We start from the raw sequence: 15525 nt of genomic DNA on the forward strand, positions 1-15525 counted from the left end.
TGGGGTTCCGTAGGCCATATTAAAAGTTTGGAGAATTTTTTGTAGATAGAATGGAAGTCCTAAGACCACTTTTAAGCAAGAAGGTGGCATGATCAGGTTCAAGGCTTTAAGGAACTGCTCTGGGTGGAGTATGGAGCGTGGAGAAAGGATGGAGGGAGGCGAGCGAGAAAGCGGGGAGACGAGCTGTGAGGGAAGAAGAGTAATGAGAGAGAGGGCAGCAGAGGTGAGAGGTGAGAAGCCTCAGCACAGCCTGTGGACGGAGAAAGGAAGGGACAGCTAATGGCCCGGTCAGGAGGGCGGCTGACACGTGACAGGGACCGTGGGGAATGACTCCAGAGGGCTGGGCAGCTTGTGAGCACGATGAGCTGGGTGTTGCTCCACAGGTGTACACATTTGTCAAGACTCAACAAGCTGCATAGGTCAGGTCAGTACACTTTACTTCATGTACTTTTCCCTTAATTTCGGGGAGATGCTTTCTAGATCCAAGAATGACACGTTGATCTCAGGCAGGCTTGGGACCGCAGAAGAGGGCGAGTCCACTTGCTGAGAATGAGGAGCGTGAGGAGGGGCCCACTTCTGGGAGAATATGAGAATGAATTTAGGACATGCCACCCCTGAGATGCCCAGGAGACATCTCTGTGAGGACACCTGAGGGGAACGTGGATGGACGTGTGGAACTCAGAGGAGAAATGGTGGGGAAGCGCTTAAGTCTGGGAGGTGATGAAGACCCGAGAAGGAAAGGCAGGTTGGTTAGGAGAGGAGGAGGTGCCCAGAGGACGAGGAAGAAATCCAGAGTGATGGAGCATCGTGGAGACGGGGGGCGGGGGGGATCGTGTGGGGTAAGTAAGGGGGTGTGTGGAACCAAAGCTGCTTTTCTCTTTTTTTTTTAAAGATGGGACATACTGAAAATTTTTGAATGAGAACGCCAATGATCCAGGAGAAAGGAAGAGGTCAAAGAATCAGGGGCAGGGAAACTCAAAGATAGAGCAACGTCCCCAGGACAGTGGAAGAGGACACAAAGGAAGGAGGGCCTCTAATGTGAACAGCGCCCTTCATCCACCCCCAGGCCAGCCTCTCAGTCCAGGGCAGGTGTCAGCAAACTACGGCCCCCTCATCTTCCCTGCTGCCTGTGTTTGTAAATAAAGTTTTATTGGAACTCAGCCCAGCGGCTCGTTTGCGCATCATGAGCGTGTCTGCACGCCAAGGGCTGAGTTGAGTGGTTGTTACAGAGACGGTCTCACCCACAAAGGCTGACGAATGTACTCCCTGGCCCTTTACAGAATACGCTTTCTGACACCTGACAGACACCGCCATACCGTGAATCAAATCCCCCTGAGTCACATGATTTTCTCAAAGCACACATCAGTCCCTCTGCTGCCTGCAGAAGACTTCTCTACTGCATGCAGGACTGAGTCCAAAGGTCTTCTTCGCACGCAGGACAAAGCCCTTAAGGTGCAACCCTGTACCAGGCATTCGGATTCTGTCCTGAAGTGAACCCAGGGAGACTCAAGTTCCATTCCTGTCTGTTGTTCAGAGCTGAAGTCTCTTTGGCAAGTCACTCAACAGCTCTGAGCCTCAGCTTCCCCACAGAAAATGCGCCTTGGGCTTCTCCGAGGATCACACACCAATCAGTCTTTCTCAATAAATGTCAGTTCCCGTCCGTGGTCTTTCTCCAGCTCCTTCATGTCCCTTAGCAAACCCCATTGCCTTGGAAGCATACCTTCCGTTTCGTACTTACCGTTGTTTTTCCAAACATCTCTGTTTCTCTGTGCCGTCCCCCCGCCCCATGCCAGCGGCATTCCTACGTATTGTTGAACTCACAGTCACACGTCACGTTCTCTATGAAATACTGTCTTGGTTCTTTCTTGGTCAACCACCACCACCTCCTCTGAGCAGCCACACACACGTATTTCCACGGTACCATGTGGCAAGCTGCAGCGAAATCACTTATTTATATCAGTTTCTTCCCATCAGAGCAGAAGTTCCTGAAGGGCAGTGATTGGGTCTTATTCTCTTTGATGTTTTTAATCCCCAAAGCTTAGCACGGTCACCTGCCTTATCACATGAGCTTAAGACATGCCCCTCGCCTTATTCTGGTTGGTAGCTTTCTGATCCAGGACGCGAGTTCTGCTCACTATTCCAATCCAATCATTTCTCAATATATTACCAGAAATAGAAATAGCTCCCGTTTTGGAAAACCAAAACGTGCAAAGCAAGCAGAGGTCCTAAACCAACAGTTGCTCCTCTATCCGTCCTCTGATTGAAGACTGGTCTTCCACCAGACACTGTCCTGGGCAAAGGCGAATTAGCCAGAGGCCTCACCTGCCCTATATAGTTTAAAAGATCATATGTACTAAAAGGCCATCATCAGCTAACCACTGTCTGTCCAATACAATGTATGAAAAACTGAAGTCAATGCGAAATGCACTAGCTCACCCAAGATCAAAGGCTGACCAGGTCAGTTAGAAGAAAAAAATATTCCAGGAAGTTTTAAACTTACATATTTATATTTTAGAAACTATAATAGCATAAGCATTCATTTAAACGTGCACAGAAAGTTAAAATAAAACTAGAGCTTCAGAGAGATAACAACTTGAAAGTGAGACCAACGAAAGAGGGTTGGACTAGAAGCCTGGAGACGTGGCATTGCCACCAACTAGCCGGGGACCTTGGCCAAGAGATGTGGGCTCATAAAGTGAGAGAAAAACTGATCTAGGAAGTCCTGTCTCCTTCCAAACAGGCTCGTTTCCTGATTTAAAATGCATCAGCATGAGAGGTTTACAAAGCAGTAAAACACGTTGTAGCCACCAGGGGGCAGACCATACCTGAGGAAATCTAAATAGGGCTCCAGGACCCTGCAATTTTTATAATCAATTTTCTCTTAATTCCCACAGCCCCCTCCCCCACTAAAAAAACTGCTGGAAAGAGCTATTAAAAACCAAAACACATTTTAATGAGACATCTATTCTTAAATACTCTGTTTCCTGAGTTAATTTAGATAAATACAGTTACTCTTTTCACGTCAGCATTACACAATGGGGGCTTTCTGCTTGGGATCCACGCCCCCTCCCTTCCCCACCCGTTCCACCTGACTTTTAAAGACCACAGTCTTTGGCGTGAAAATGCCAACCCCTTTCCGTTTTATTACACACACGCACATGTACATGCACACACATACATGACCTCATTTGATTTTTTTACTTTCTCCCTAAGCTGCCCTGTCTAGCGACTGGTACACTAACCACGCTCTCATTCTTTCCACTCAAAGTACAATAATACGCACAATTGTCAATGGCAAATATTTAGGCACCTCAGTGTAGAAAACAATTTGATCTTCTTAAAATAGATTAAGTTCTCTTTCTGTTCAGCTTATTAAATTAGATTCTGCATGCTGAAATAGTGATCGAAGTTCTAACGTTTGAATTTCAGTGACATCATCTGAATGAACCCACAAATAGTGCTTCTAGTCACAAGGCAAGTTACTTTATCGGGAATGTGACTCCCAAGGCTCTGTTTACATATTAAGCAAGTAGCTTCATTTTGATGAACTGCGAGTTATAATCATTCACATTTACTTAATTGAATAAATCGACAGTCCCTCAAGCGGTTTCCACTGCCCAGCTCATTAGCACCGTTAAGGTGACAGAGAGAAGAGACCATACCAGCCCAGATGCTTCCCTCCCTTTAAAGAGAGAGGCAGACAGGGGTAGGCTGAGAGGTAGGGGTGGGGAAGAAGGAAACAGGAATGAGAAAGGCACTGCTCTGTCTTATTCATGTAATTCTGATTTGCTATAATACAAAGCAAGGACCACGAGAGTTATGGGTTAAGACAGCGGGTCAGAACACAGTCCCTGACAGCAGGTTTCTGTGTACGGCACCTGTAGGTATCACACAGAGCAAAGGGCTGTTGGAAGGTTTCCATGAGCTGATGCCTGAAAAGTTCTTGGCACGGAGTCCATGACACAGTCAACCCTTCAAAACCAGGTTAGCCGTTATTTCTTACCCATCTCCAATCAGCTACCACACCAGGCAGTGTGAGCATCTCCCAAATATCCTCGGCTGGGGGTGCCTCCATTTTCCTTCCCTGGGGTTTCAATGAGGGGTGTCCTCTGGCATGCCTGCCCACCCCCACACTCCCACAGGAGTGGCTTATCTGACAGGTGACACAGGGGGAAGGGCTGGGGTGCTCATCTAGGAAGCGGTTTCCCACAGTGACTGTGGCCACCAGTTACCTGCCTGTACCTATGACCAGGTGGGTCTAATTTGGGGGCTGCAATTTCGGCAAACCTGATTGGCTGGAGGTCTAAAGCTGCCATATGGCTGTCCATCTGTCTCCTGGGCCTGACTTCCATTGAATCGGAAACCTGGAGGGGGTGGTGGAGTCTCAGTTGTCACCCTCCCCAAATCCAAACACCCCTTGCCTCTTGAAATAATATCATTATCTTGCCACAAGTTGGGACTAGAAAGTCAACTAAAACAGACGTCAAAATCTCCTTTCACTCCGGCAGTTCTGTCGAGTGCGATGTTGGTTCTCAGTGACAGCCACCTCCGTGAGTGAGTGCCTGCAGGACCACTGAATGGAGTGCCTGGCGACTCCATGGCAACCTCACTGAGAGTGACCTTCAGCGCACGCCTGCCTTGGAGACCATCCAGGGGTGTTCTGAGCGTCAGGAGACTGGGATTCCAATATAAATAATTAATAAGTAAGTAGATCCAGTAAGACGTCACTAGAATATAGGGGATGAGGCCAATTTGAATTACTTAATAAAAATTAAGAACTATTTTTAAAGAAAACTAGATTCTATTTCCTTTTTAGACCGTTCCTAGTAATACATGTTTGATCGTGGGGCTTCTGGTCATTTATTTTAATAAAGAAGACTGAGCTGAAATATGTATGCTAAGACCCTTCTCTGTCACCAAAAAAATAAAATAAGCATTCCCTTTTACCATTCCCTTAACACACGCGTATGCCTAGCAGTCCCTTTTCTATAGCCAATTCAAATGTACGCTTTAGGAGCATCCAATTAAAAGCATTAAAAATTCTTCAGGGGCCGGCCCGGTGGCTCAGGCGGTTAGAGCTCCATGCTCCTAACTCCGAAGGTTGCCAGTTCGATTCCCACATGGGACAGTGGGCTCTCAACCACAAGGTTGCCAGTTCGATTCCTCGACTCCTGCAAGGGATGGTGGGCAGCGCCCCCTGCAACTAAGATTGAACACGGCACCTTGAGCTGAGCTGCCGCTGAGCTCCCGGATGGCTCAGTTGGTTGGAGTACGTCCTCTCAACCACAAGGTTGCCGGTTCGACTCCTGCAAGGGATGGTGGGCTATGCCCCCTGCAACTAGAAAATGGCAACTGGACCTGGAGCTGAGCTGCGCCCTCCACAGCTAAGACTGAAAGGACAACAACTTGAAGCTGAACGGCACCCTCCACAACTAAGATTGAAAGGACAACAACTTGACTTGGAAAAAAAGGCCTGGAAGTACACACTGTTCCCCATAAAGTCCTGTTCCCCTTCCCCAATAAAATCTTAAAAAAAAAAAATTCTTCAATGCGGGCGATTCCATCTCGAATAATCTAGATGCAGGTGTTTGGCTGGCTGGGAAGGCACTGCTCGTGGAGACAGCACCAGCAGGTGGGCTCGGACGCTGGCTCTGCAGTGTCCCCAGGGCAGCCCTCCGCCAGCCTTGTGGGTGCCGGTTACCTGATGAGGATGCACTGGTTGTCGTGGCGCTTCCATAGGCAGCGGTAGCACTCGTTGGCGATGGCGAAGATGTGGGGGGGGAGCTCCCCCAGGTGACACTTGCTGTAGCGCTCCATGGTGGTGCGCTCGTACAGGCCGCTGATGGTCTTGTAGGGGTTCACGGAGGCGATGATGGAGCCGATGTAGGTCTGCAAGCACAGGGGCAGCGGGTCACACACAGCACTGGGGGGGTGGGGGTGTCCGTGGGCAAGAGCTTTGCACCTCCACCCACGCTGGGACAGGGACAGAGAGAGTCTGGATCTCACTGACGCCCAGGCTTTAAACAGAATCCACCTGAGTGTAAGCTAAGGGGGAAGATGACTTTTGTGTCCCACGGCACACACTGTTCCCGTATCTTTTCGGCACAGGATCGTCATTCCGTACGAGTGAAGGAAGCCATTTCAAACACAGCTTACAGTGAAAGGTACAGAAGATGCTGAAGCAGGCCAGGCCCAAATCCCTGTCACCGCGTCCTTGGCAGGTGTTTATTATGAACTGGCAGGATTCAAGAAACAACAAGAGAAGCAGAGCAGAGGGGCTAAGGGGAGGGAGGAAGGAGAGTTACTGTTGAACAGGTACACGGTTTCTGTTTGGATCGGTGAGAACATTCTGGAGGCATGTTATAGTTGCATACCATTGTGAATGTATTTAATGCCTGAATTGTAACACTTCAAAATAGTCAAAATGGTAAAGTTTATGTTATGCATATTTAACCATTTTGAAAGTACTAGGTATTCAGTCATCTCAAATGCCTCCTGAAGTGCCCCATTGCTCATCTGGAACTTGGCTGACTGACACGCTTACCTTTCTGGAACACAAGCCAGGCCAGAAATTAAGCAAAATCTTCAGAGCAGCGAAACAGTGGCTACTGAGTTATGAACGTGGAATGCCCTTTGTCCCCTCCATAGGGACATAAGTCTTCACTCGTACTTCTGTGAGAAATGCTAGCCACGTTTGGTTATCAGGTTCCCAGGCTCAGACACAGCTGACGAGGCCAATTCATGGGGCAGAAGTAGAGTCCGGTAACCACCACCACCCACCGGCCAGCTTTTAGGTGCATGTGCTGTGCAAGGGCTTCAGGAGCGCTGTGGGCTAAACCGTGCTCCCACCACCCCCAATTCCCATGTTGAAGCCCTAAATCCCCAGTCCCTTAGAATAGGATTATTCTGGATTGGAGGTAGGGCCTTCAAAGGTATTTAAATTAACCATTAGGATGGGTCCTAATCCAATCTGACTAGTGTTCTCGTAAGAAGAAATGTGGACACACAGAGAGACACCACAGATTGTGCGCACAGATAAGACCATGTGAGGACACAGCAAGCAAGTGGCCACTGGCAAGCCAAGGAGAGATGCCTCAGGAGGAAGCAACCCTACCGGGTATCTTGATCTTGGACTTCTAGCCTTCAGAACTGTGAAAAACTTAATTCCTGTCCTTTAAGCCACCCAGTCAGTGATATTCTGCTATGGCCGCGCAAGCGGCCTAATACAGAGGGCCTGGCCTCTTTAACACTCACAATAACCCTGGGAGGTTCCAAGTATTCCTAGCCATGCTTTTCAGATGGGGAAACTGAGGCACAGAGAGACAACTCTGTGTACGGTCACAAAGCCAGGAAGTGGCAGAGTTGAGATGTGAACCCAGACAACCTCATTCCAGAGCCTCCTCTTCTCCCATTCACTGGCAAGGCTTGGCAATGCAGCAGAGAAAAAGCAAAGCAGGACCACGAGACAGAGAGTCCAAACATCCTGAGAGCATCTGTACCCTATTACAGCAATTTGTCGTCATTTATATTCACAGTGACTGCCAGGCACATCAGGCAAAGTATCGTATGTTCCATGTAACTGTTTTCAAATGGAAGGGGGTCTGTAATGAGTTCTGGAAATATACTGAACCAAAAAAGGTTAAAAACATAAAAGACGCATTACCATATGACCCAACGATTCCACTTAGGTATATGCCCCAAAGAATTAAAAACAGGTACTCCAACAAAGATAGAGCAGCGTTATTATTCATGAGAGCCTCAAGGTGGGAAGAGCCCAAACGTCGATCATCAGATAGACGGGTAAACGAGATGGGGCATAGAGATACAATGGAACATTCCTCCGCAAAACAACCACAAAATGAAGTCCTGATACATGCTACAACGTAGACGAACCTTGAAAACATCACACCACCTTAAAGAAGCCAGATACACACGTGCACACATCCCGAAGTAACAAGGAGCGAGCAGCATGGTCCTTCACTTCCATCAGATGTTTAGAATACACACCTTCATATTGTAACCCAAATTGAGAAACAAAAATGCTCTGGTGACAAATTATAGACCATTTAGGAAAGGAGAGAAGGCATTTAGATTTTCAGGGATGAAATAACTTCGTTAGAGTTCAAATAATAAGTACATATGTTGTGGTTGACAGGAAATTCAGTAAACGGACTCCCATGAACCAACAGGGATAGCAAACGACCAGACTGAATTTGGGCCAAAACACAGTAATCTGAAATCCCTTATTTAAAAAAAGAAGAAGGAAACAATGTGTAAAACATGTGCCTGGCTGGTACAGAGAAACAACCCAATTTTTTATTGTTACTTTTTAAGATGATCGGAAACCTTGCCTCACATAAAGTGTCTCTGTATTGTGAAGACACGCCCCTTTAGCAGTTGGGTACACTAGGCTCTTAAAACATGAAGGCACAAGTTTTACAATTTCACCTTCTCACTAATGACCTGAGTCATTTCTTTAAAAGGCTTGTCACCGATTTGAAATGACAATTAAGACTACATGTTTCCACAACAACTTTACCTGGTGTTTCAGAATTATGGGGCACAGAGGACAATACTACCTCCGGAGTCACACTGTCACAGGCCTTCATTGGCTCCATTATAACCTTGAGATGTGGGCAGGGCAGAGCCCCTGGCTCTGCGTCCTCTGACAGATGAGGAAACGGGTGAAGGCTGGTAAGTGCGGCCCCTCGGGTCGTAGCGCCCATACATCACACTGCGGGTCTGCCGTGACCCCTTCACCACTCACCATGTACAAAATGGGAATCATGCCAGACTCCGTCCAGCCTTGTCATCAGCGGCCAGTGTCTCCATGTCCTGTAAGCGCTGCTTTCCACGAACCTAGAATCTATCTTCTTTCCCTCCATCTCTGCTGCCTTGGCCTCACTTGCTGAAGATTTCCATTTCCTTCCTCACAGACATCCCAGAGTCCCGCATGCTCAGCCCAAGCTCCACACTTGACAGATGACCTTCAGAAAACGGAACTAACTCTCCAGCTCAAAACTCAACAGCTCCCATGAACTATAGGATCAACCACAGGGATATCTGAAAAGAGACTTTGAGTGGCTCGCAAAAAGGTGATAGGACACCCCAAGACCTAATGAATTATTCTCATAACAGTTACAGAAGAGGGGGGCCTTCAGCACTCTGAAGGGTCTTCATGTAGTCGTAGAGTTTTTATTGCTTGTGCCCACGCACACACCAAATAGCACTTTGAACCTCCCGAAAACAGAAATGTAAAATAACACGGCAACAATAGTTCCTAATGGTTTATTCAAAGAAAGACACAGTGTGAAATGTTAGCGGTCCAGCAAAAAATAATTACTGCCAAAGACATCTTTTTTCCTCCCCCACTACCTTCAACACACCAGTTTGCACGAATGATTTTGTCACTAAACGAATAACAGATGCATTGAATAATAAGGCAAGTTCAACAGGTAACGTAAATTAAAAAATGGTGACTAGGGAATGGAGGGGGCAGGAGAAGGCCCCACTTGTAAATTAAGCACCAAGTGAAGCCAAAATAAAATATAGTAAGAAATCCTAAGAGCTATGAGACATTTGTTGCATGCCTGGACCATTTATCACTCTATAAAAAGGTATTATTACCGCTCTAAAAACGGTCACGATAACGCCACGCAGTTAAGATTCTGGACACACGCCACTCTCAAACACGAGGTGGGACCAGGTACTTACTGGTTTCTTCATATGGGATTCCAAATTCCACAAGAATAAATAGCCTGGTGGTTGTAACGGCTTTTCAGAAATAGCAAGTACATTCTATTTTGAAGCACATAAAAAAATTTTTTTTCTAGTCAGAAAAGTTCCTCATAACTCACCAAATAATACATTTCCTTGCCCATGTTAATAATCTGGAACAGCTGCTGCACCCCCTGCTTAAAAATGTTGGGAGAAACTCACTGCATTTCTTCAACCCAAAAATCTATCAATTCAAAGTTTTCTAATACCTAGTCTCTTAACTCTCCATAAAAAAAAAATTAAAAAAAAGAAAACTCAAGTATAACTAAGAAAACAAAGTGACCCAGTGGCCTCAGATGCTGAGTGGCTTGTAGATATGGCGGGATCTGTGCTACTGTTGGGAAGTCGCTATTCCGACAGGAACAAATGGTCTGGACAGCAAGGGTCAGCCAAGTCACAAACCTGGAAATCCTCAGCCTGGAGCGCCCGTCCCTGGGACACTGCTTAACCCCTCTGGGCCCACGATTCTCATCATCAACAACAACATCCTCTGTTATCTCACACAACTGCTACTGTTTCCCCGAAAATAAGACCTAACCGGAAAATAAGCCCTAGCATGATTTTTCAGGATGACATCCCCCGAACATAAGCCCTAATGCGTCTTTTGGAGCAAACCTTAGTATAAGACCCGGTCTTATTTTCGGGGAAACACGGTGGGTGAAAGGGCTACAAAAATCGGAGGGGGTTATTGTTTTTGTTAATGAAAATAAAGCCACAACTGCTTTTCATCATGTGGTCCTGAAAAGCTGGATGTCGACCAAGTAATGTGAAACGCACTCGGGAAATTGATTCAAGTTGGTTCCACGGCATACTTTCCTAAAGGGAAGAACTTGTTAAGAAGTGGAACCGTTAGCCAGGTTCATTTCCCACCCACCACTCCCGTCTTTCCTTCTCTTACCATCATCTTGGCAAAATGTGGCAAGGAATCACTTCCGGAATCTTTGCCGTGAATGCAGCTTCAGTTTAAAATCACAGATCTGTACACCGGGTGTCTTCACTTGGATGCCCCTTAGCTTGAACGCCATGTGGACAAGCGTGAGCGCTCCAAAACATGTTTCTCCTCACAATCCCATCATGACAAAGGCACCACCGTCTACCCAAATAGTTGATCCAGAAATCTAGGAATCATCCTATGGCAATGCAGCCTACTTGCCCCCAAACTCAATCGAACACTTAGATTCTACCTTCCAGTATCTTCGGAGTACAAACACTCCCAGGATTGATTCAGGACGCCATCATTTCCTATCTGGCTTGCCAGGCACCTCTCCTCCTGGACTGGATGCCTCCTGCACTGATCCATCACCCTGCAGCCAGAGTGGGTTTTCCCAGAACTCATGCTTAGAGTTGTTCCCTACAGCCTTTACAAGTATATTCAAGGTCATTAACTTGCACGCAGAGCCCTTCCTCACCTGCTCCTGACCACCTTGCCAGCCAGCTGCACACAACCTTCATTTCAGCATCTCCAATGTCCTGCAGTTGGACACACGCATCCCGTCACAGGACGTTATGTCTTTGCACATGCTGCTCTTCTGCCAGGAAGGAGCCACCCTCCTCTTGACCAAATTCCCCAAGGAATGCTTTAAAACTCGGCACGACTCATGCCTCTGGTGGGAGTCATTCTTCTGACCCTCTCCTCATCTTCTCCTTCTGAGGCTCATTCTGAGTTCCTCATAAGTACTTTTATCACATTCACTTGTCACCCTGAGCTACTGTCAATGCTGTGCTGGGTCTGCCTTTGCCAGTAAACTGGGAGGTCCTGTTTCATCTCTCCAATCTTTCAAGAAATGATTACTGTGAACAAGAGTGATTTTGCATCCTTGGGGCCTAGCACCCACCCTGACACAGGGGCAGGGCTGAATCGATGTAGATATGCTGGGGTCCCATGAGGTGACCACTAACCCACTAAATAAACTCACATCGTAACTGAGTCCTAGGCTTTAGGCCACTACTTTCTACATACCGTGTTTCCCCGAAATAAGACCTAGCCAGACAATCAGCTCTAACGCGTCTTTTGGAGCAAAAAGTTATATAAGACCCGGTGTTATATTATATTATTACATTACATTATATTACATTATACCTGGTCTTACAGTAAAATAAGACTGGGTCTTATATTAATTTTTGCTCCAAAAGATGCATTAGACCTGATTGTCTGGCTAGGTCTTATTTTGGGGGAAACACGGTAACAAAATCCTTTGCCACCACAATTAAAACCTTTGTCAACAATTCAGAAAACCCGTTCAGCACTGAAGTTGGCTGGAAACCAGATCACAACAGATAACTCAAGTTGTTACTGAAGTCAAGCTCTGAAATTCAGAAGTGACATTTCTGTTGAATGAGTGAATTTCTGACTAAAATTCCCTCCTTGTCAAAAGGGATCTGACCCAAAAGAGAGGCAAGAAAGAATAGAAAGAAAATCACAGAAACAAAACTGCCCTCAGCATGTGCTGATGTGGAAGTGGGCACTCAGGAGCACAAATGGTTGGTAAAGTTTAAAAACACATATATAGTCAGACAGATGGTTACAATCATCTTTTGGCAACACCAGTTCTTCATTTCATGTGAAAAAAAACACACAAAAAAAACCTTCACAAACCACACTGAATTCAGCTGTTCCCGGGGTTGAGACACAAGCCAAGATTGCTAACCTTCGAACTTCAGGCCATCCCCGAATCCGTGAGAGGCACACTGTTACTTGACACCAGCTTTGGCAAGGAACGGAAACAAACCGAAAAAAAGTCTACTTTGGGAAAACCCAGCTCAAGGAAATGAAATGCAGATTTTGATTTGCACGTCCTCAACAGTCAACTCCATGGCACGGTACGTCCGCTCCAACACCACAGGCAACCAGGACAGAACTCGCCTCCTGCAAGCAACAGGTCTTTCACTGGCGGTTGCATTTTAAAAATGCTAACAACACGCTTGGCTCGAAGTTAATTCAGGAATCACATCAAACACATTTACAGATTCGGTCTGGAATGCCACCTCACCAAAGGAGGGTATTTTTGAAACACCTATAAATACCAGAGCTGTGAAGCATCTTTTGTGCTGACGTGAGCATTTATCTTTAGACACGGCTCCGCTTCTTAAAATGGGCTCGTTTGCTTCTGATCCCTGCACTGTTTGTTCAACAAGCCCGACAAACTAACCAAAGGGCTGGGTGGAACAGAGCACGGCTTCCTCTGGAGCCATCTCCAACACCATAATTGCAGGCCAGCTCTGACATTCCCTGCAGCTCTCTTCCTGATGTGGTTTTGAGCCTCCCTCCCAGGCTGGGAGAGAAGACTCCTCCATGCCATCGAACCAGAGCGCGACCAACCCTGTCACGGAGAGAATGTGCTTCTCTTCCATGCGGCAGAAAACAGAACTGCCACACGGCAGGCCTTGCTTGCCAACCCCTCCACTCTGGACACGGGGCTTACCTTCCATGCAACAGAAACCTCATCTGCTCTTGTCAACACCATGTTTAGAGCCTGCGTACCTAACAGTCTGAAATGATCCGGGCTCCAGAGAATACAGTATGTCAGGCATCAAAAACCCAACTCATCTTTCCCACTCTCCTCTCCTGGAGGTGCTGCCAAGGCTGTCAGCGCCATGTTCTCGGGGCCATCTGGGCTGGAAAAGGCTGGGAGTCATTAAAGCCATCCTCCTTCCCCTCCATTCTTTCCTCGCTCTGTACCATCTGTACGCTGCTCTAAAACCCTCGTCTTTTCACCCTTGAATTACTGCAACTCTCCCTCAGACTCTGCTCTCTCTCGTCTGACCTCACATCACTTTCCTATCAAATCTTCTAAAATTTTTCTCAAGGAAATTCTCTCTTCAAAAACCTTTAACAAAGACAGTTAGTCTGCATACCACCGAGCCCAAATGTCACTGACTAGCTATGAGGCAGGGTTTCTCAACCTCGCACTTCTACTTCTGACACCTTGGGCCAGGTGGTTCTCTGTTGTGGGGCTGTCACTTGCATTGTGGAACAATTAGCAGCATTCCTGGCCTCCATGACCAGACACCATTATCATTCTCTGCCCTGGCTATGACAACCAAAAATGCCTCTGGATATCGCCAAATATCCCCTGGGGCCAGCATCACCTGGGTGAGAACCATTGCTGTAAGGGTGTCCTGACCGCAGCCTGCCTTTACATCTTACTGCTCACAGCTCCCCCACAAACACCAGAGCCGTCAGTAAAGGGACCTCACCCCAATTCAGGGAGGGCACACACCAGATACACCCTCATTCCTCCATCTTCATGTGTGGTCTCTAGCCTTGCCTTCTAACCAACTCTTATCCCTCTTTTGTAGTGTCATTACGGCCAGCTGCTCCATAGGGCTTTTCACGGCCAGCTCTGGCTTTCTCACCCACCTAGTCTCTTTGTACCAGACACATACCTGCCTTGCCACTCCGTGAGTCTTTACAAGCTTACAGATGTGGGTAGTTGTCCTCACCAGGTCTCACCAGTGGTGGGGAAGAGACAGAGCAGGGTGGGACCCTTATCAGACCGTCTCCAAGGGGTGAGACAATCAGGGGCAAGCCTCCGTGCAGGAGGTTCAAGGTGGAAGTTTGGGCTGGGCTCCCAGGTGGGGAGCTGACGTGCTGAGCAGGGCTCCTACCTGGAAGTCCCCAGAGGATGGGAAAAGCTGGCAAGGTGGAGCCTTAGGCATGGAGAACCTGGAGTTCCAGAAAGAGAATTCAGCATTAGGGCATCAGGCAGGGGCCCCCACAAGCGATTACGGAAGGAGCAGAGCTGCCGCCCATCAGGAGGCAGAGCCCAACAGGACCAGCGGCAAAGCTGGAGTGACACAGACCTTCTGACGCCAAGTCTGTACAGCCTCTATGCCCAGAAGGACAGGGTGCCAAGTGCCAGGCAGGAGCTTTCTCAAGAAAGACTCGGTGGTATCAGCTGAGTAAGACGGGGAGAAAGACACAAAAGTTAACAAAGCTTCTAGAGCTGCCACTTTTCATTTTAAAATAGCCCTGTCAGGAATGGGGGTTATGACATCTGACCTTTCACAAATCATAAATTAAAAAACTAACACAAAGATTAAATGATTACTACAAAGTCCAAGAAGAGGTGAGTGGAGAACAGGGACACAAGTTGAGGGTGCACGGAAATGACTCTGAAATTGCATGTGACATATGACGAAAGAGAGTGTCTTACACAAAGAAAACACTTTATTTTGATAAAAGCTACTTTGGAAGATGTTAATTCCAGAGTTTCTTTGGGGTAAGTATGCAGTGCTAAAGTTGACAGATCATTTTGCTGTTAATGTTGTGTCACAGGAATTATATTTCCCTACGTATCTAGTCCTTTTTTGCCCTAAAGTGATGGTTTCTCTTGACTCCTGAATTGCAAATCGCTTACAGTGGTAGCTGCGATGCTTGAAAATGACTTTTTTTTTTTAATTGAAGTCTCTCAACACACTTGGCAAGGCTGTTAACCAATCTCTTATTCCTCTAGCCTTCACCTTCTAGTCTGGTTTGTACGACCTGTCATCTGTAATGACTGATTGACAACTGATTACTTCTCAACCCCACAGGGAAATGCCTTGGACATAGGAGTCCTCTCTGCTTGACTGTCGTTTCTCCTAGAACTTCAGGCAGTAGGTAGCCCACAGTAATTGCTCGATATGAATCAATGAACACATCTTCTAGATTATTCTACCTTGGAGGAGAAAAGCAAAAATGATTTATTCTTACATGTCTTTAAAAGAATGTATACATTTGTAGGGATCTTGGACAAACGATTTAGA

At 46.9% G+C, this 15525-nt stretch overlaps 1 protein-coding gene across 1 annotated transcript in view; it reads right to left on the bottom strand.

Annotated features, from left to right (window-relative positions):
* The window catches only part of MYO10 (myosin X), a 202110-nt gene that overhangs the window by 93899 nt on the left and 92686 nt on the right, over window positions 1-15525 (bottom strand). Inside the window, exon 4 of the mRNA XM_074329057.2 lies at window positions 5702-5889. The gene's annotated coding sequence lies outside the window, so the exon portion shown is untranslated. The remainder of the gene's footprint in view (window positions 1-5701; window positions 5890-15525) is intronic.

The sequence above is a fragment of the Rhinolophus sinicus genome, chromosome 3 (genome assembly GCF_057876585.1).
Source record: "Rhinolophus sinicus isolate RSI-liver-muscle chromosome 3, RSI-T2T, whole genome shotgun sequence".
NCBI lineage: Eukaryota > Metazoa > Chordata > Mammalia > Chiroptera > Rhinolophidae > Rhinolophus > Rhinolophus sinicus.